General features: G+C 41.7%; 1 protein-coding gene and 1 long non-coding RNA gene across 3 annotated transcripts in view; one reads left to right on the top strand and one right to left on the bottom strand.

Moving 5' to 3' along the window:
* Window positions 1-3778, bottom strand: part of SOCS5 (suppressor of cytokine signaling 5) — a 63519-nt gene extending 59741 nt beyond the window's left edge. The window contains exons 1-2 of one of the 2 annotated variants that reach the window (XM_042981323.1): window positions 3696-3778; window positions 3359-3511 (exon numbers count right to left, since the gene is read on the bottom strand). The gene's annotated coding sequence lies outside the window, so the exon portion shown is untranslated. The remainder of the gene's footprint in view (window positions 1-3358; window positions 3512-3695) is intronic. The other variant, XM_042981324.1, reaches the window with a different exon arrangement.
* Window positions 3779-3831: 53 nt separating this feature from the next.
* On the top strand, window positions 3832-19274 carry LOC122237307. The gene is made up of 4 exons (XR_006215694.1): window positions 3832-3920; window positions 15384-15438; window positions 18767-18833; window positions 19082-19274. It is a non-coding gene; the product is annotated as an uncharacterized LOC122237307 (long non-coding RNA).
* The last annotated feature ends 1996 nt before the right edge of the window (window positions 19275-21270 follow it).

Genomic DNA, 21270 nt, shown 5'->3' with positions numbered 1-21270 from the left:
ATACAAGTGCCTGTATACACCTAATGAACCATAAAGAATGGTGTCTATTATCCGTACCCTTTGTACCTTTACTGTGTGCTAAGGAAAGAAACACTTTTTATTTATTTATTTTTATTATTTTTATTTTTTTCTTGTTAGCACTTTATTTCTTTTTATTTATTGTCAACTTAGCTAACACACAGTGTAGTCTTGGCTTCAAGAGTAGATTCCCATGATTCCTCACTTACATAAAACACCCAGGGCTCATCCCAGGAAGGGCCCTCCTCAATGCCTATCACCCATTTTCCCCACCCCACAGCCCCTATCAATCCTCAGTTTGTTCTCCGCATTGAAGAGTCTCTTACAGTGTGCCTCCCAACACTTTTTTTAGTGTATTTTTTTAAATATTTATTTTGATTTTTGAGAGAGAGAGCATGAGCAAGGGAGGGGTAGAGAGAGGTGGGGACAGAGGATCCTAAGTGGACTTGGCAATGATAGCAGTGACCCCATGCGGGGCTTGAAAACGCGAACTGTGAGATCAGGACCTGAACCAAAGTCCAATGCTCAACTGACTGAGCCACCCAGGTGCCCTAGAAAGAAAGACGTTTAATCCTCACCACGATCCTAAGAGGTAGGTACTTTTACTACCCTCACTTTACAGATGAGGAAACCTAGGTACACAGTGGTTAAATCACTTGCCAGAGATCATAATGTTATTAAGCGACTGAGATACAAAGCCAGTCTTTCTCTATTACAACTATGATAGAAATTATGTGTTCATGATCATCATGTAATTCTATTACTGCTCTTATTTTTAAAGGTACTAAGATCCGTTTTAACATAACCCCCACACTTCCTGAGAATAATTTTCATATAATTTACTTTTAAGACACAGGAGCCTTTTGAATTCTGAAAATCTTGTAAGCAATTTATTTTTAGAATAAAAATGACAGAACACTAACCTGCTCTAAGAAGTCCATCTAATATTTTAATCTAGATGAAATGATGGTTTGTCTCTTTCCAACGAGAAATATCAGCACTTCCACTAACAATGCAGCATATTGTTTAAAACTTTTCAATAAAAGCTCATCCAGTTTTACATCATTTCATGTATAAAAGTAGTCAACTCAAACTTCCCCATCCTTAACAGAGAACAACATCACAAATAATCCAAACACCATTTATAGCTGGCACTACAACTCTTTAGAAATAAACAACGTGAATGTGATAATATAGAAAAACCTTGGACGAGAGTCCAGAGACCTGCCCACCCATCCAGGCTCTGTCACTAACTAGTCATCTAGTCCCTTTCACCGCTCTGGGCCTTGGTTTCCTGATCTGTAAAATAATCATCTCCACGGTCTACTCTTCCAGCTCTAAAAGAAATGTGACTCCTGTACATATATCTTTTTTCCAAGCTTCCCATTCTCATTCTACTTAGTTATTATCATTACACTGCAGGCATTAAACATTATTTTTCCTTAGTTCTACAAAAAAGAGAAAACAGCCCATTCTCAACTAAAGTGATAAGGGAAAGCCTTCCCGACCACTAGTTTCCCATAGATGAGTTTCAAGGTGAATAATGTAGAAGCTATTATAATGCTAAAAGGTGTTAGGTTTCAATATTTTAGGCTACTGTTTGGTGTGCCAGTACATTCTCCCTAAGGACAAATAGTAAAATTCAAGGACAATAGGGGGAAAATTTGTAATTATCCATCAGTTATTGAAGAACTAAAAAGGTGCCAAATGAAAATATTAATACTTTTTTGCAGAACATTTTTCTCTGATGAATTACATTACAGGCAACGTATCACCAACAAATTTTCTCAAATATGTTTAAGTACTTCCTAAAAAAAAAAAAAAAAGCTTTCCTTTTTTAAATTGTGAGGAATTAGTAAGATAACATACATATGATTAAGAAAATATTTAAAAGATTCATGATCTAGCTATGCAATTCTTAGCTTCCTCTTCTCAGTGACCTGAAGAACCTCAAAGGGGTGCCAGAGGTAGATTCTGTGGACTGCCACTGCCTAACCCTGGTGTGCATTTTCTGTGTTCCTTACCCATTCTCAAGAGTGTCATGCAAATACAAGGTTATAAAAATTAAACTAAGGATCTGACATTAATATTCCAACTGTCAGCTCAACCTGATTTCAGTATTGCTTTCTAGAGCTGCTAGCTTACCAGTATCTTTCCAGTACAATACTTAAAGATGACCTTGTAAAGAAACAATTAAAAGCCAGGGAAAGAAAGCGTGCGAATTGAATTACTTAATATTATCTTCTGGAATAAAGTCAGTAGCAAATTCCATATTATCTTCTGGAATAAAGTCATTAGCAAATTCTAACAGTACAGTCTACTCTAAATGTTAAGTCAGGAAGAAGTAAGCCACCGCTATAGAATGAGAGAGCTGAAGAAAGGATTTTCAGCAGATGTAGAGGCAGCTACAAGAATTTCAAGGTACACTTATAGGCATTTCCAGCAAAGCTAGTAACTGGTAAAACACCAAACACATACATACATTTTGTACATGAAGGATAACTGACAAGTTCCAGGAGCAAGCCTCCTCTTGGTTGGAATGCCAAAGTAAAATGTCAAAAATCACCTCACGAATCCAATCCCCCAGCCTTTCAAAGTTCAGAAACAAACCGACATGTGTACTTAAACTGCTTCGTAGCATCCTTCTGTAAATGCAACTCCCTCTCCAGAAAGTCAGTTCGCTTCAGCTATTTGAATGCCCAAATCTCAGCACCAAACAATCGTAGGAGTTCCAAGTAGTTGAAGGGTCTTCCAGCAGCCGCCTGCGCACCCCTTTCCACCTCGGGTTAAACCCCCGGAGGTGCTCCAGTCGCTTTCCCCATCTAAGCTCCCCAGCTCTCTCTCTCATCTCCCAGTGGACCGCTTCTCGTTGACCTTGAAGACCCCCCGGATCGGAGCCTTGGAGCCCAAGTGACTTAGCCGGTGGCCCGTTCCCCACAGGGCGCGTAACTGCCCCCCCCAGTCTCTGTGGCCTCTCACGACCCCGATCGCCAGCGCCCTCCAACTAGCCCTGGACGACCCCCTTCCCCTTAGGCACCCAACATCCCTCCAACCAGCAAAACAATTCCTCAGAAATGCTTCGAGAGCCTACTAAGCACAAGCCCCACTACGCATGGCGCGGTCTGCACAGGGCTCGCGGCCCGGACTCGCGGTCCCCCGCCCGCCGTCCTCCTCCCGGCCCGAGGGCCGGCGCTGCCTCTGCCCCGGTGTGGAGGCGCCGGCCGGAGGCGGACTGTGCCGGGCGCGGGCACCGGGGAACCGGCAGGCGGCCGCTAACGCTGGCGCGGGGGCCGGGGAGCGGGGGCTGGCCGGGCCAGGCGCGGGCCGCGGGGACACTCACCGGTCGGGGCGCGCGGAGCGGCCTCATTCAGGGGCACCTGCGGCCAGGCGGACGGGCCCGGACGGCGCAGTCACCGAGAGGGCGAGTCCGCCTGCTCGCCCGCCAGTCCCGTCCCGTCTCCTCCGACTGCCTGTTCGAGCGCAGTCTCGCTTCCTCAGGAGGGAGCGCGGGGACCCCAGCTCAGCCGGATGCCCCCGCCAGGCCCCCACCCCCTTCCCTGGCCGCCTCCCCCCTTCACCCTTTTCCCCTCCCCCCCCTCCCCCCAACCCCCACCGGAATGGAAAATACCTCCCGGGGCGGGGGGCGGCGGGGCACGCCTCTTTGAAGGGCAGCCTACCGTGACCAATAGCAGGCGGGGCTCTGGAGGGGCGGGATTTCTAGCGGCCAATCCGGAGGCGTGTAGGTGAAGGCCGAAGGAGGGAGGCAGGGAGCGAGAGGGGGGCGGCCCGGGAGTCAGGGAGGTCCAGCCGTTCGGGTGCGGGCTGTGCGCGGCTGCCATTTTGGAGTCGGGCAGCTGAGAAGGCGGCCGGTCCGGCCCGGGGGAAAGGAAGGAGCCAGTCAGGTAGGAAAGAAGCGGTCACATGGGCTTGAGAGGCGGGGTAAAGAGGGCTGCAGCCCGAGGGGAGGGGTCGGAGGCGGCGAGTCACGGGGGCTGCGAAGAGTCACGTGGTCGGAGAAGGGCCATCGGTGGGCTCGGGGGCGGAAGGTTAACCTGAGTTGGGAGAGGGAAGAAAGCTTTGTCCCTGGCTTAAACTCTGTTAGGGAAAAGGAAAGGAAAAATGATGAATGGAGGCCGTGAGTGCCGGGTCGGAAAATGTGAATGAGTCTCCCTGTCTTCCTCCAGCATGGAGCCACCCAGTTACTAAATTCCAAGATCCACGGAAAACTGGGCACTTCATTTGATTCAAGTAGTCCCATCCCTGCTCCCCTCTGTCACAAGCATGACTCCCAGAACTGGTGGAGGGGTGATGGCCCTCCACTTTTTGCCTGCACTTTACATGGATGGGCCCCCGCCCTAGAAATGGCTGAAAGGGTAGAAGCATAGTTGAGGCATTGTGACGCCAGCAGGACTCTACATCTGGCGTTTTAGAAACCGTGTCGTCATTCACAAATTTACTAAACACTTCTCTGTTGAACATAACCATGATCATGTTCAAACGCTTCCGAACTTAAACAAAAACAAAACAAAACACAATTTGCCCATGAGTCCCTGTTCAATTCATGCTTCAAGTACAGGCTAAATTAAATTCCCTGCTAGTCCACTTGAAAGTGCTCCTCTTAAGGCTATCAGTGACATCCATATGGCCAAGTTCAAGGGTCACTTTTTCATTCTTATTTGATCTCCATTGCAGGAAACTCTACGAAGTACATCCCTCTTTAAGCTTTTTCTGCTCCCCAATGCACCCCTCATCCCAGTTTCCCTGAGACCTTAAACACTCAGATTGTTAACCTTACTAAATCTGTTATCTGTTGGCTCTTTAAGAGAGTTCCAAGAGCTGATCCCCAGTCCTCTCCTCAGTAGCTACCAAGTCATTCTACTGCACACTAGATGACCTAACCATTTTTGATGGCTGAGTGTACCTTTAATGAGGTCCAGATCTGTTTGTCTAAGTGTTTTTGGACATCTCCACCTGAACCTCATTATGACCTGTCCAACTCAGACCTCAGATATGCTCATAAGTCCACAAAATTTGCTGCTGCTTCTCGGCTCCTTATCTTCTTTGATAATGTCATCACCACTCACCCAAGTCCAGAACCAGGAACCTGAGAGTAATCCTCCATGTTACTCCCTCACTGCTGTAAATACCCTCCCTACCCTTTCTAACTTTGTCATGTTGATTATATTTACTGGATGCCCTTTCCTCTATTTCTAGAGGGAATCCACTGCCTCACCTGGGTCACTTATTCATTAGGCCAATATTTACTGAGCACTTTGCCATGTTCCAGGCATTGAGATACTCAGGATACAGTGGTGAACCAAAGTGCAAGGTTCCTGAATGGGGTGAGACAAACAGTATACGAGTAAACTAATAAATGAACAAGAGTATTCAGGGGGTGATAAGTGCTATAAAGATAAAAAACAAAAAACAAAACAAACAACAAAAACCAATAGGGAAACCTGTAAGAACTTCCTAAATTATTGTGTATCTCTTCACCTCAAGTCCTCCCCACCCACACCCCGTATCTTATCCTTTCTTTTTATTCTCGAAGAGGGAATGGCCCTGATACTTTCACCTGGAGTTTAATTTCATTCCCCTTCATCTGTCATGCCTTCCCTCTATATTATAGCTGCCTGCATATGAACCCCTCAACTAGAAGATAAGCTACTTTGAGGGCAGGGATCATACCTTATACATCTTCATGCCTCCACAGTGTGTTGGCTCAGAATAGGTGCTCACAAAATGAGTGTTAAATGGGAAGTTCCCGGACACCGGAATCAGGTTGCCACAAAAGCATCTCCAGCCCAAATCAGAATGGGAAGGTCAGTGAACTTAGCTGTTAGAGTGTACTGGCAGTGGTATGTCACGGCAGGGTGGGGTGATGAATGAGATCACCTCCTTTGGTCCCTTCCGGGCCTGGGCTTCCATGATGCTGTGCCCCGTGAGTGGCAGTAGTTGCTTCATAAACACTATTTTACTTGATAGTGCCAAGTACATGTGGACAATTCAAAAGTACTCTTTGTTTCTGATGATGAGCTTTAAACCTAGAGCATTCTGGGTAAATTGCCAGGATAGGCCCTGCAGGAGAAGGTTGCAGTTGCCACTTCACTTTGTATTTCCAGGCCCTTGGGTATTGCACCCCAACAGGGAGCAAGATGTTGCCAGTTCCGTCATAGTCATTGTAATTAAATCCAAGTTCTGGCAAAGGGCAGTGCGTAATTATGAAGTATTATTATGGTTTTTATCATTATTAGGCACCCAGCTGCCCAGCCCAGGAAACCACAGTAGTAAAACACTGAGAAGCCAAGCTCCTCTCCCAGCTGGCATGAATCAAGACCAGGTGTATTGGCACCGGTCTTGCAGCTCCACTCGTCAAGATGAGACCTTCCGTCCCCTCTTTTTGGCAAGATAAAAATTTAAATGAATGGAAAGAGGAAATGTGAGGGACCTTTGCCACCACCTCTGAATCAATTTCTTTTTTCCCCCATCTACCCAGAATGGTCTCATCTATGATTTATTGTGTAAATCTTTTACAACTTTATCCTTGACCTGCTAGCTTCCTAAACATTATCCCACAACGTCTACTTGAGGATATATTAGGGTGGGATATAAAGAGCAGAAAACTGTTTCTACTTTCAGAAAATTTATGATATGGTCTAATTCAGAAAGTATAGTTAGGCTTAACAAGACATCTGCCTTCTGTTGAGCACCTACTCAATACCAAACTGGGCACTTTCAGATGTGCTGACTTAATTCCTTCCACCCTGCAAAGTGGGTTTCGTTATCCTCATTTTCATCAAGGTATCAAAGACTTAGTAAATAACAGAACTGTGATTCCAACAGAAATATACAGATTTGGTGATTATATACTCATGGTGGATGTGTCCACACTGGTAGATGAATATAGGTGTCAGATTTCACCTCTTTCTACCAAATTAAAAAAAAATTTTTTTTTTTTTTTGTACAAAGTAGATTTTAAGTTGAGCACTTTAAGGACAATTCAGAAGTGATGCTGAGGGAATGGTGCCAAATGAAGAAGCCAAATTGGCCATAAGTCTAAGATCAATCAATAAGGAGAGATTTCTTGTTCAGCAATGTCACATTGTATTCTTCAAGTACTTTTATTGTCTCAGCTACTCCAAATGCGGAAGTCAACCCTGGTCGTACAAGGGTGGGCTGATGAGAGAGGAGGGTATTTTAGGTAGGGAATATGGATTTGAATGGAGAACTCCGAAATGGCCCATAAATTGGCATATCTAGTACTGGCTTCTGGAACAGCCAGTGTGTTGTACAAGGCAGTTTGCCTTTATATTTAGTGCTGTTTTTTTTTTTAAGGGATTGAAGATTTCAATAAAATCTTTGAAGACCTGTATGCCCTTGTAACCACTACCATAATCGTGAAATAGAACATTTCCATCATCCCTAGAAGTTCTTTCTTGCCCCTTTTCCATAGGAATTTTAATACAGTTTGCATTTTGATGACTCTAAAGTTTAGATCTCCAGCTTCAATCTTGTTTTTTAAGTCTAGGCCCATATTTTTAGCTACCTTTGACATATCTACCTGGATGTTGCAAACAAGCACCTCAAACCAAACATGACTGAAAGATAAAGCAGACAGTGCTTATTTTTGCTACAAGAAAACCCCATCTCCAATTCCCTTCTGAAATCATTTTTCTGTATTCTTCAATTTGGTTGACATAATCATCTACCAAGTCACATAAGCTAGAAATTTTTAAAAATAATCTTTACTCCTCCCTCTCTTACACCTCCCCAGGAGTGAGTCTTACTCACACAAACATTTTTAAATCAGTCCTTTGCGTTTCCAGTATCCTCATTCAGATACTTACCCTGCTTGCGCGATCACCAAAAAACTCCTAACTTATTTGTTCATGCTCCAATTCATCCACCAATCTGCCACTTTAATTTTGTTTTGAAAACCCAGATCTGACTGTTTCAATCCTTTGCTTTCAGGGACTGCCTAACTGCATAAAAATGGCACTGAAAATCTTTAACAATATGGTCCAACTTCCCCATCTGGACTTCTCTGCTCTTTGCCACATTTTCATTCCACTGTGCTTTTCATCAGATATGATTCTGAAACGTGCCTCCTCCTCCACCTGAAAACTCCTGCTTACCTTTCATAGCCCCATTTATATGACTTTTCTTCATGAAACCTTCCCAGACAGCTCCAGATACAAATAGTCTCTCTCTTTTACACTTGACCTCCCATACCATGTTGCACATGTATTTATCACACTGAATAGACCGAGTGGTGAAATAGAAGAGAGCTGAGTCAGAAGATCTGAGTCTGACTTAAAAATCTCATTCATTGCTTGCTGTGTTATGCAAAGCAAATGACATAACTTCTCTGAACCTCAATGATTTTATCTGTGAAATGGTAATAACAACTAGAATAATATCCTACTTCATAGGACTCTTGTGATCAAATCATCATAAATGTGAACACGATCTGCAGTAATCAGATAATAGATATTAAAATTACAAAGCTGTATCTTCTCATGGGTTTTGTACTTCTTGAGTACCAAACCAACATCTGCTCATCCACCTGACACAGTGCATGGCCTTCTCGTTGCCTAGATTGGTTTATGATAATTTATCATTTTTGGTAGGATCATATTCTCTCAATTAACTATCAATTCTACTGTCTACAGTGTTTCTTCCAAAGCCAATCAGGACATCCTTATTTCTTTTTATAATTGTTCATTGCTTTTTCAATTAAATAAAAGCTCATTAAAAGGTCTCTAAGGAAATGAAATAAATATTGTATCCACGATTAATGTTAAATGCCTTCATTTATTTAACAGAAACTTTTAAGAGCCATTATGTGCCCAACCCTGTTCTAAGCCCTTGTTATAGATGGAAAATAAGAAACTTCACAGAACTTACATTATAGTGGGGACAATAAGCACAAACCAACAAGTAAGATGTTAATGTATACAGTTAAAGGTGCCACAAATAGAAGAGCATTGAGGGTGCAGCTGATGTAACTGGAATGGTCAGAGAAGGCCTCTCTGAGAAAGTGGTGTAGAGTATCAGTGATGACAAGGAGGCAGCCATACAAAAAGAAGGGGAAATAGCCTTCCAGGTGAAGGGAAGAGCACAGACAGAGGCCCTGAGGCAGGAGCAAAGTAGATGAAAGGATAAAAGGCGGCCTGTGTGGAGTAGAGGAAGTGAGGGGCAGTGGTAGGAGGCTAAGTCAAAGAAGCAGACAGGGGCGGGATCATGTAGGGCTTGGAAGGTCAGGTAAAGAGTTAAATTTTTATTCTAATTGTGATAGGAAACCACTGAAGGATTGTAAGTAAGAGTGTGATGTGATGTGATTTAGTTTTTAAAAGATAACCCTAACTGTGAATGGAGAATACATTCTGGGGGTGGTAGGAGAGCAGATTAGAAGGTAGACAAATTGTTTTAGTCCAGAGCAGAGCTGTTGGTGGTCTGGATTAGGGTGGTAGTGCTAAGGATGGTAAAGAGTAGTAGGTTTGGGAGTATGTTTGGCAGTAGGACTGACAAGTCTTACTGATGGATTTAATGACACCAATTGGGGGAAAAACATTAAAGATGGTTCAGGAGTATAATCTAAGCCAAGCCATTAGGTGGATGAAAGCTCAGTTTACTGAGTCCACAGGGCACCTGTGAAGACTCCATGCTAGGCTCTGAGAATACAAAGCTCAGTGAATAAGACAAAGTCCTTGGCCTCAAAAAGCTCACAGTCTCGTGGAGAGGACTGCCTCCCACCCCAGGAGGACTTCTGTAGGAGGTTTTAAGCACAATTACAGAGCCATGGAGAGGTTATGAAAGCATCAAGGACTGCCCTAGCCCAGTCTAGCCAAGTGAGCCAGGAGTCCTGTCTTCTTGGGAAAATTACCAGGGGACTTTCTCAACACTTGTGAATATGTGCAGTAATCCTCACTCCAGTTTAGCTGAGCTCTTTATGAATGAAGTATAATAGCTGTCCGCAGCATCTTCCAGGATCTCTGATTTGTTACTTCTTTTAAGAGGAGAGGAAAGAGATACAGAAAAAGAGTAAGGATGCTAAAGATTGGGCCGAGAGGCAAGATGTTTAGCTAACAAGTATGAGAGTCCATACGGTCTAGGCTTCTGCTGTGCAGCCCCCTACTCAAACCTACCAACAGTATGCCCTTGGTTGAGGATAGATTCAGGATGTTTTGTTTGGTTTTGTTTTGATTTTAATTGCAACTGCAGCTTTTATGAAATGACTGTATGACTCCCGAATGACTTTTCTCAAGCTTGTTTTCATTTTGGTATTTATTTAATAACTTCTGTTTGACCAACTGACACATTCACATTTCAAAAATCCAAAGAAGAAGGTATGTAATGAATAGTCTTCTCTTTTCCTGCGTGCCCCCAGTTCGCTACCCCCACCCACCCTGGTAGGTACAGATGACTATCCTGATTTTTCTACGTATCCTTCTAGTGTTTCTTCATGCAGATACAAGCAATTCTTACATTTCTTCTCTTCCTGCTTCTTACACAAGAGGTGGCCTACTTTATCCTCTGATCTGGATCTTGTTTTTCCCTCTAACAATGTATCTTGGAGATCGTTCCTATCAGTACTAGGAGAGCTTCCTCATTCTTTTAAACAGCTGCATGGCATTACACTGCAAGATCTGTCATAGTTGATTTAACTATTCCCCTATTGATGAATCCTTGGGCTGTGCCCAATCTTTGCTATATATTACAAACAGTGCTATAATGGATAACCCGGCACATATGTCTACAGGTATAGCCTTAGGATAAATCCTCAGGAGTCTTACAAATACTTTAATAAAATGTTCTAAAAGAATGTTCTGAGATAGTGTGACTGGGTTGCCAAATTAGAACCTCAGCTTTCCAGGCATTAATTCTCACATTCCATCAAGAGTAGTTCCTCATTCTTCAGCCTGTAAATTGTATCTTTGTATTTTTCCCAATAAGGAATTTAAAAAATATTTAATCGGCCTCTCCTACAACCAACAATAGTTGGCATGATATTTTAAAAAAGAAGAAAAAAGACTAAAATTTGGTTGGATTGTGCTCCAGTTAGTGAATTGCAAGCTCTAGAAAATGCTTGAGTTTTCTTAAATTTTTAATGTTTATTTTTGAGACAGAGAGTGCGAGCAAGGGAGGGGCAGAGAGAAAGATGGAGACCCAGAATCCAAAGCAGGCTCCAGACTCTAGGCTGTCAGCACAGAGCCCCATGTGGGGTTCGAACACACAAACTGTGAGATCATGACTTGAGCTGAAGTCAGATGCTTAACTGACTGGGCCACCCAGGTGAATTTTCTTAATTCAACACACAGAAGCATCTGTAGAATGAGGTCTCAGATGGGGATGATAGGTTTGGAGTTGAGAACTTGCAAGATGTACCCTGCTTCAACCAGCTCTTAGTGCTATCCCAGCTTTAGGGCCAAATACTCCTTGGCCATTTTTTATTGGCATCTTTTTCTTTTCTTTTCTTTTTAAATTAATCTTTATTTTTGTGACAGAGAGAGAGAGAGAGAGAGAGAGACAGAGACACAGAGTGTGAGCAGGGAGGGGCAGAAAGAGAGGGAAACAGAATCTGAAGCAGGCTCCAGGGTCTGAGCTGAAAGCACAGATCCTGATACAGGCTTGAACTCATGAACCATGAGATCATGACCTGAGCTGATGTTGGACGCTTAACTGACTGAGCCACCCAGGCTCCCCTACCATCTCTTTTCATTTCTCTTAGTAATTCTTCATTTTTCCATAGTTGCTTTTGGAAAATAGGTTTAAGGTCTTGGTGAAACATATAGGCTTTGGTAAATGTGCTTTATAACTAGGCCATCTAAAGTAAGTATGCTATTTTTATAATACCCCCACCCCCCGCAAGACTTTTTTCTTATTTATTATATTCCAGGTATATGAGACCAGGATGGAAAAATCCTAGGGCACTTAATCTACCTGAAATCTTTGGGAGAACATATATAGATGCAGAAATATGCACGAGTGATGTGGGCCTTAAAAAAAACAACAACCCATATATATATCTGAAGAAATTAGACTACCGTATTACTATCATTATTAGAAAATAAAATTATTTTTCCACGTAGTGCTTCTCTTTAGTTTGGTTCCATGTATGTGGAGGTGTTTTGTTTTTGTATAATATAGCATGAGAGAGAGTGTTAAAAATAAACCATGAAGTTGACAAGTTACAGCAAATAGCCATCCAGAAAGCTTTTCTTAACTCTAAAGCTCTTTCCCTTAGGAATGACAAAACCTACAAATTGTAGAACTGTCTAGTCTCTGTGAAGAGCACCTAGCTCCAGCTCTAGTTGAAATTATCTTACATTTTTAAAATGTCTCACATAAAAATTCTACAGTCTTCCTTTTGGCCATTACTTTTTCCCCTTAGCTGGTAAGACGTGGGGTCTCTCTTTTAGATGTAATCAGAACTATTCCTCCCTCCCCATCCTGCCACTGCTGTAGCCTCTTCTTCTTCTTCCTTTCCTCCTCCTCCTTCTTTTTTCTTCTCATCACATTTATTCTTCCATAAGAAAGTTATGACAGTTGTCAACTTTTAAAAACTTCTGTTTGGATTTTGGTTGGCGTTGAGTTTTCCAGGTAGACAATTGTATCATCTCTAAATAATAGTAAATCTCATTCATATTTTTGTTCCTTTTGTATCAGCAGAATTCCTTCTTAAGTGAAAAATAATACTTGCTGACATTATTTGTGCATCTGATCCCTGAGTATCTGTACAGAACATCCATTCAACTAACCACCCTCTCATTTTGTTCTGGGGACTATGGTCCTCCCTTACTCTTAATCCCTGGGCTTGGGGAAAAGAATGATGTCTCCACCCCCCTGCTTCAGAAGTGTAACATATGACCTTAGTCTAGGTCATCTAGTATATCCTATTCCTCTGACCACAGTAATCCATTCTAGACTTACTAGAAAGTTGGTTCTGAATTTGAACCTAGAGGCAAGTACTCCATGGAGTGGCTTGCATCCATATTGGCTACATGAAGAGACACCTTGCCCAAGAATGAAGCCAATATTGAATATGCTGAATTGAGAAATGGAGAGAGAGAAATGAAGTCCTAGGTCACCCTGTTTGAACCTTAGAGCAAGCTTCACCTGAACCAGAACCTCTAAATTATTCAGTTACGTGAACCAATAAATTTACCTTTTAAATTAAGTTAGTTTGGATTACATTTTTCATCTTTGGCATGCAAAGGATTTTTAGTTGATGCAATATCTTCTAACAAAATTAGGCAAATTAAACTCCTGTTGTTTCCATGGTTTGACAGATTACATGATTTCCCCAGCTAATTCTCAGATTCCTGAGAATCTCGCACTTGGAGTGACTCTACCGTTGCAGCATACCCTTCTAAATACCAAGCCAGAGTCCTCCTCCCCTTCCCCCAAGGACTCCTCCAGTTCTGTGCTTAAACCCAGCCCACTGGTGAAGTTAAAGAAGGAAGGGAACAGATGGCAACCTGATTCATACTGCTTTTATAGGGAATTAAGCCAATTTATTTGGGGGGTCAATTTCAGTTCAGTTTCAGCAATGAATGAAGTTGTTTGAATCCATTTTTGGTTCAGGTCTATAATCATCTGCAGTAATCCCAAGTTCTTCACATAGGAAAAATACTTGGGGGGGGGGGGTTAATGTTTGTTCCAGTTTGAGAAAACTATGTAACACGGAATCAAGTTGCACCTGTCTTATTAGGCCTTCTGTGCTAAAAGAGGTAGCATATGGGCAGGACAGGGAGGCGATTAATAGTATACTTAATACTAAAATAATCAGCCTAGACTGTATCCATAATAAGCAGCGTTATAAAATCTACTCTTTGGATTTGCTTTTAATATTTCCAGTCCACATCACAGCACACTTTGAAATGTCATATCACATAGTATTGGCCAAATTATTAGAATATAGTTTGAAACATTTTGCCTCTTTTAGAGGAACATGCATTTTATAGGTAAAACATTTATGGTCTCTGTTTGAAAATTATTTCTGATTAGACTGATATTCTGTCAGTATCTTGAGGTGCTAAAACTCAGTGAGCAGTTTTCTGGAAAAATGTTATTGAAAACCTAGTCTCAGCATAGGGAATGTAGTCAATGTATAGTAATAGCGGTGTATGGTGACAGATGGTAGCTACACTTGTGGGGAGCACAGCATAATGTATAAACTTGTCAAATCACTGTGTTGCACACCTGAAACTAATATAACATTGTGCATCAACTATACTTCAATTAAAAAAAAATCTAGGCTCAGAATAGTCACAGGACCATTTTTCAATTGCTTCAGGTAATCTAATGGATATGTTCTGATAGGAAACATTTTTTGTTTCATTGCTTCCATAATAAATACATATATATTTATATGTAATACATAAAAATAACTAAATAAGTGAGATTTCACAACACAAAATGTTCAGCTTGTTCCAAAATATTTTTTTGTTAGTTGATTGTATGCAAACAAAAAGAATGACAGATGCCATCCGTATACAATTTATGAAGACACCTCTTGCTTCTGCATGTGTAAGGAGGACATTGGATTTGACAAGGTGCAAAGAGATGTCTTACAGATGGTACACACGAGGCCCATGAGGACAGGTCTTCCCAAACAAATGGAGCTGTGAAAGCAGTTGTCATGTGCACGTCTGTCACACCTGTTCTACAGAGAAATTCCCACTTGTAAATGTGGTCTTCAAAATCAGAGCCCAAGGCTGGCTGAGCTTAGTTTAGTTTTCGATTAGTTTGAGAGAGACTACAACTACTAAAATGGATTTCATACCTTTCTGTGACTCTTCTCTGACTTATACATTTCACTGACATTGTGTTTTTTAACGTTAAAGCTTAAGATTAAAATTCTTTTACTTGGTCCTCAAAGAAATAGCCGTAATTTATCTTATAACATTAAATTCATTGGCAATGTGCTTTGGAGGGAATAATTTGTGTTCTGCAAAAGGGCTTGGATATACAGAATTTCAATGGTTCAAATGATGTAATTTTCTATAATATTTAGCCTGCCATTTTTAGTTTGGTATTTGTATAATAGGAGATTTCGAAGAAAAAGCTAAAGAGAGGCTAATTTGCTTGGTTAGTGCTTCTGTTCTTTTGTTCTTTTAGAATCTAAAATTAACCAACATCTGCAGTGTCAACAAGGACTCCATATGGCATTCAAGTTTGTACTTTTCCTAAATAATGCATTTGAGGCAATATAATCTGAGAGGAATTCTGAGGTGATAATGAGTAGAATTGTATATACTACTTTACGGTTTCAAAGTGATTTAACAACTAGGACCTTGTTTGGTCCTCACAATGATGTTAAGAGGCAAGGCGATCAGGTGTTTCTTATTTTTGTTGAACAGATGAGAAGATCGAGGTCCAAAGTATTGAGGAGAAATGGCTGTAATCACAAACCTGGTGAGTAGCAGCATGAGAAGGAAACCCAAGCCATCTGGTATCTAATCCAGTGCCCTCTCTACCATATTACTAGGACCACATTATTGACACCCCATGTTAAAATAGCACATTTCCAAAATAATAGACCCCATAACTCTGTAGGAAAATAAAAAGAACTTAATACTAGAAAGTAAATAACAAACATGCGTATTTGGTTTTCCAGAGTTTAATGGATTTCGTTTGTTCAGTTAACAGATGATTTCCACAGACGTTCTTGTACTTACTCTTGTGATTTCTTATTTTACCTACAAAAAAAAAAAAAAAGAGTTTCTGCCAAAATGCTTTGTTTCCTTGCAAAATCATACCTCATAAATCTTTGTCATATCTAGAAAATCTAAAAACTTCTCCTATAAGAGGTGTTGCAGCTGAGAGTGTTTTCTTCACAGTAATACATTATAATTTAAGTCTACCTGAGTTTTGAAACATTTCATTTCATCTCAAACTTCTGTAAATTTCTGCAGCGTAGCAATCATTCAGAATTTCTGGGATAAGAAAAAAAGTAGGTTCAAGTAAAAGAATGTATTAGAAACATAGCTTGTGACTGATACACAGGCATAAATTTAGCAGGAACCCATTTTTGAAAGTGTAAATAATGTTGTTGCCAATCCATATTTTATAGAAATTTCTAGCTATGTAATATTACCATTTCTACTTAAAAATGCAGAGAAATTCAGTTGCTTCCATTTCTTGAAAGTTTGAGGCTTAAAAATTATGAATGCCGGCATTCTTGAAGAGGAACACTGTGAGTTTGTAATATCGAAAAGGTACTGGTGTTCTTTTACATTGACAGGCAGATATATTTCCCACAAGTGGAAACACAGGCCTATCCTGGCATAAGGAGAAGCCAGCAAGAATTTTAATCAGGATTTGGCTCAGTCTGTGCTGGTTCTGACTTCACAAAAGTGCATCTTTAGGAAGCACCTTCCACCAAGTGGAAAGCTGGCAAGACACAGCATTAGAGGTTGCTGACACCAAAGCAAGCAAAGCTCACTGAAAACTTAAAATTTTTCCTCCCCGTTAGTTGTTTGGATATGTCTCAAAGAACTACAAACAAAAAAGCAATCTTTAAAATTGATATTGTCCAAAACTCTAATATCCTACCTACTCTGTGTCCAGGATTAGTGGAAAGACACCAAACATTTTTGAAAAGGTCATCTAACCTAAGTAGAAGAATATTGTCTTTCCATGCATGAGCATACTTGGACATGGGAGCTGTGAAAAAGAGATACAGGGAGAAAAGGACAAGGGAAACACTATGCAATGTACTTTGCTGGAAACGAGTAATCGGGAGGATTGGGGGGAGTTACGGAATTTGGGTAGGAAAGCCTTAGAGATGGGAGGGTTAAATCATTGGAGTTGGCAATAACTCCATCTGGCTAGATAGGGGAGTCTAGAGGGAGGGGCCCAAGGGTGCTAGAAGACCGTACTTGTGATGATAGTGCTCAGAGTTAATCTGACTGCGGAGAAATGGCATTGCAGAGGCAGGGAGAGAAGGCAACAGCATGAGGAAGGGAAGTGCCCGAGGGACCACGAGAAACCCAACTGCAGTTCTTTTTGTTTATTCAGTCAGATCCAGTTTTTTCCTACTTCCTCGTCTCCACACCTCTGCCCCTCCCCACCCCCACCCCTGCAAGAAAAATCCGTGTTCACTGGCCCAAGTTTCTTTAACTTAGTCCTCCTTCATCCCCTGAATGATTTGTGGAGCCTGGGGCTGGTAATCATTATTTAGCAGTGACTTCAGCATTAATCAATTAGAACTGGAATGATATAACTTTGTTCCCACTCAGCCCACTCACAACCACAACCTTTTTGTGCTACAGAGAAGTAATGTGGTCCCTTGGCTATCTTGCTGCTGATTAACGGACTGTTGGAAGGGCCAGTACAACTCCCACAATAGTCTAATGCTTTCCTGCCAGATTGGCTTAAAAAAAAAAGGCAGCTGATCGTGTCAAACCACGTTAGCCAATACCTGTATTGTCTGTCTGAATTATAAAGCACAACAGTACATCTCGTTCTCTGCAGTTCATTATTAGAAGAAAGAACATGAGGAAGTATTAGACCATGCCTGTATCATATGAGACAGCTGGACAATCTTGCTCACTCCCGCACTGCCCACTGGAACATGTCATCTGCACATTGATACAGTGATGATGACTCTTAAAATTACATACAATAGCACTCTCTCCTCTCCTCCTTGCCTAGATGCAGTTGAACAGTGACTTTCAGAGACGGTGGGAGGATATGGCCTTGCCAGCTGATGCCAAGGACCTAAGATTTAAGTACATAAAAATAACTCATTAACCTGCCCCTCCCAAGTCACCCGCTCCACATACATCATTGCCCTAAGAGGAATCAGTTTCCCTAAGGTCATCCTAAGGGTGTCTGTGGAATTTTCGACTTCCTCCCTCCACAGACACCCTTATGCTGGTCTTTTGAGGCCTGCGCACTCCCAGGAAACAAAAGCAAATTTCTCCTGTGTGAAAACATCAAGAGCCAGAAAGAATGGAACACTGCATGATTTATCTCTGAATCCCTCATCCTGCTGGATAATGCCCCAGGGTGGAGTTATTCTTGCTGTCACAAATAATTCAACCCTGAGTGGATCAACATGTTTAAAAGAAGTTTCCAAATATGTCTAAGACTCTAGGTGCAGAAACTCAAAGTGCCAATTAGCAAGGGCAATTTCAAATAGAAGAGAAATTGGAAATTAGAAAAGCAAAGAGGCACGGGCTACAGCAGAAGGAGCCAGCTCTGTCGGTAACTGGTTGTAGGCTGTCAGTCATGATGCCCATGTCTCGGTTTCCTTGACTCCAAAATAGACACTAAGATGAAAGGAATTTGGTGAGAGAAACTTTTGAGAGATGTTGATTTATGTTCTGTCTCTGTATTTTTCCTTTTCTCTCTCCCATTATGGCTGGCTTACATGCCTTTACCTCAGGAGAGACTTGGGGGTTGGACTTATAAGCTTTAGTTCCAGATAAACCCATGAGGAGAGTAGGGTTTGAGGAAAGTTGTATTTTCCAGACTAAAAAGATCTGTTCTCCCAGAAGCAGCAAGGATGTTGCCCTATGTGAGGGGCAGTCCCCTCACTATGTATCCCTCGGGGAGGCTGTGTCTTTGCCGAAGAGCCCTCCTTTTCTAGAAATGCATTTTGGGACTTACCCATGTGGGGGTAAGGGCCACCAGATATTCTTGCTTCTAAAGATGCCTGGTCCCTGCCAGAGCCCTCAGTGTGTGCATGAAAGATACTTCTCACTGACCTGAGGTGGATTTCCTGTCTGCCCTACAGCACAGATGCACCAAGTTTAAATTGAATTATCATACTCTCAAGACTCTAGGGAATCATCAGTGGTAAGGTAAGGTGACCATTAGTTTATTATCTATTAAAGCTAAGTATTAACAACTCTTCTACACCATAGGGAATCCACTTTCTTGGGGCTGAATTCATGGAGGGTTTACTTTTGCCAGCCCTGCTTATCATTCCCTTTTCCACACCAGCCCTTTCTGGTCTCCATGTTTTCTCATTTGGGGTGCTTGAGAATGGCTGGCGGCACCTTGAAAAACAGCATGTGCCTCCTCCCAGATCCCTGCATGTTTTCTCTAGAGCTGGAAAGGAGTGTCTTTCATCCCCAAGTATACATATCTGACGTCTGTGTTGCCCTGAGGAGCAGCGCCAAGTAACACCACGTAGCTAGAAGACCAGGTCTCCGGTAGGATTCTCTGGGGGCTATGTGCCTTTTTGAAGTTGCTAACAAAACAAACAAAACAGAACAAAATAAACATTGAAAGATCTTTTATGCAATTGTCTTTGTCGTTACTACTGCTGTTTGGTGAAAAGTACATTTATTGCTTCAGGACTGTGCCATAATTAGAAAGGGGCAAAATATTAGTGCAAGTGAAAACCTTCCAGAACAAGCTGCCAGCTTTTGGGATCTCTGAAAGCACTTATTGGACATGATCTCATGTGTGTTTTTCTTGGTAGCAGCCATAAATTGCCATGTTCTTTCTGCTATGGCTTGCTTTTCTCTTTAAATATTTTAGGAAGAGAAAATGTATTTTCTGTTTGTTTTGTTATGATGATAACGATGGTTTGTAATTTAGAGAGTCTATATTCTTGATTCAGTCAAAATAATCTTTGGGTCTCTTCATATTTCATGCCTAATAGTCTTTCTCAGAACTTGGAAAACAAAGTAAAATGGTACCCCAAATGTTCCCTTTCCTCTTATCTTTGTAAATCCTCTCATATATCCAAGGAATCAACATTCTCGGAGGGTGAGGGGAGGAAGCCTCCCTCTAAGTTAAGACCTCCTAAATCTGAATTACCTATGTTGTTCAAAGAACTAAGTATTCTGAAAATTCTAGAAACCATAACTCAACTATTCTTCTCCCAATAGAAACTACTAAAAGTAGTCATGTGGTCTATCTCTAAAAGTAGAATTTATTCATTCTTTCTTAATTAAATAAGAAATAAAAGGAAGTCATCCACCAGCTTTCAGAGCAATGACTATAAAATAAGAAATGTAGTTCCAGCCAAGAAAGAAAAGAAAAGGATGTTGCAATATAGGAGCAATATGAGGTCTTACTCAAGTGGATTCTTATGCTTCAACCAAAAGCTGGAAGAATTAACAAAAGCTCTAAAGAAAGGTAGAGGAATGCAGACAGTGGAGAAAAGCAGAGGGGTACAGAAAATAATAAGTGTATAAAGTAATAAATTGGAGTCTGGGATGATTCTTAACTAAATTACTTGCAAATTGCAGTTTCAAAATAAAATACGAAGCTGAAAAAATTCATTTCCAGAACAGATAACAAAAATCAATGTGTAACAAAAGCCATTTTGCAAGAAGAGCCTTCAGAGACAAGGTCAGCTCCCTGGAGAGGAGCTGAGACGAAGCAAAGTGGCACAGTGGTGTGCATTCGCTAAAAACCATCGTGGCATGACTCTGTCCACCCTATGTGACAGACAGTGCTCTCAAAGGCAACTGTCTTGCCTCATGTGGTCCACTTACAAAGGGAAATGGGGCTTAGTCAACCGTATTAGTTACTTATTGTCGTGTAACTAATATCTCAAAACTTAGAACTCAAAACAGCAACATTGTTATCGCACAGGTTCTTTCTGTGAGGGATCCAGCCCCACGCAGCTTAGCTGGGTTCTCCTGCTGAGGGTCTCTGTCTTTTACAAGACTGCAATCAAAGCATCCACCAACAGGGCTGAAGATCCGTCTCCCAGCTCACTCAGTGCAGTGGGAGTGAGGACCTCGGCTCCTCACTGTATATTAGCCAAATACTGTCAGTTTGGTGCCTTGTGCCACGTGAGCCTCTCCACAGCTCCCAACACATTGCAGTTGGCTTCCCTCAGAGCCAGTGCGTGACAGAATGCCAAGAGAATGTACAAGATGGAAGTTAGTCTTTTGTAATCTAATCTTAGTACTGACTTTTGCAGTATTTTATTTATTAGAATCAAGTCACTAAGACTAGTTCACACTCAAGGGCAGGGGATTAAATAAGGGTGTGCGGGGCACCTGGGTGGCTTAGTTGGTTAAGCATCTATCTCTTGACTTCGACTCAGGTCATGATCTCATGGTTCTTGAGTTCAATACCCACGTAGGGCTCCACAGTGCAGAGCCTGGTTGGGATTCTCTCTGCCTATCTCACTGCCCCTCCCCCATGCTCTCTCACTCATTCTCTCTCAAAATAAATAAGTAAACATAAAAAACTAAGGGCGTGAAAACCAGGAAGTAGTATCATTGGGAGCCATCTTAAGAGCTGCCACATACTTCAACTTATTTTATTCTT

Source organism: Panthera tigris, chromosome A3 (assembly GCF_018350195.1).
Source record: "Panthera tigris isolate Pti1 chromosome A3, P.tigris_Pti1_mat1.1, whole genome shotgun sequence".
Classification (NCBI taxonomy): domain Eukaryota; kingdom Metazoa; phylum Chordata; class Mammalia; order Carnivora; family Felidae; genus Panthera; species Panthera tigris.
This window is presented reverse-complemented; position numbering and strand designations above follow the sequence as displayed.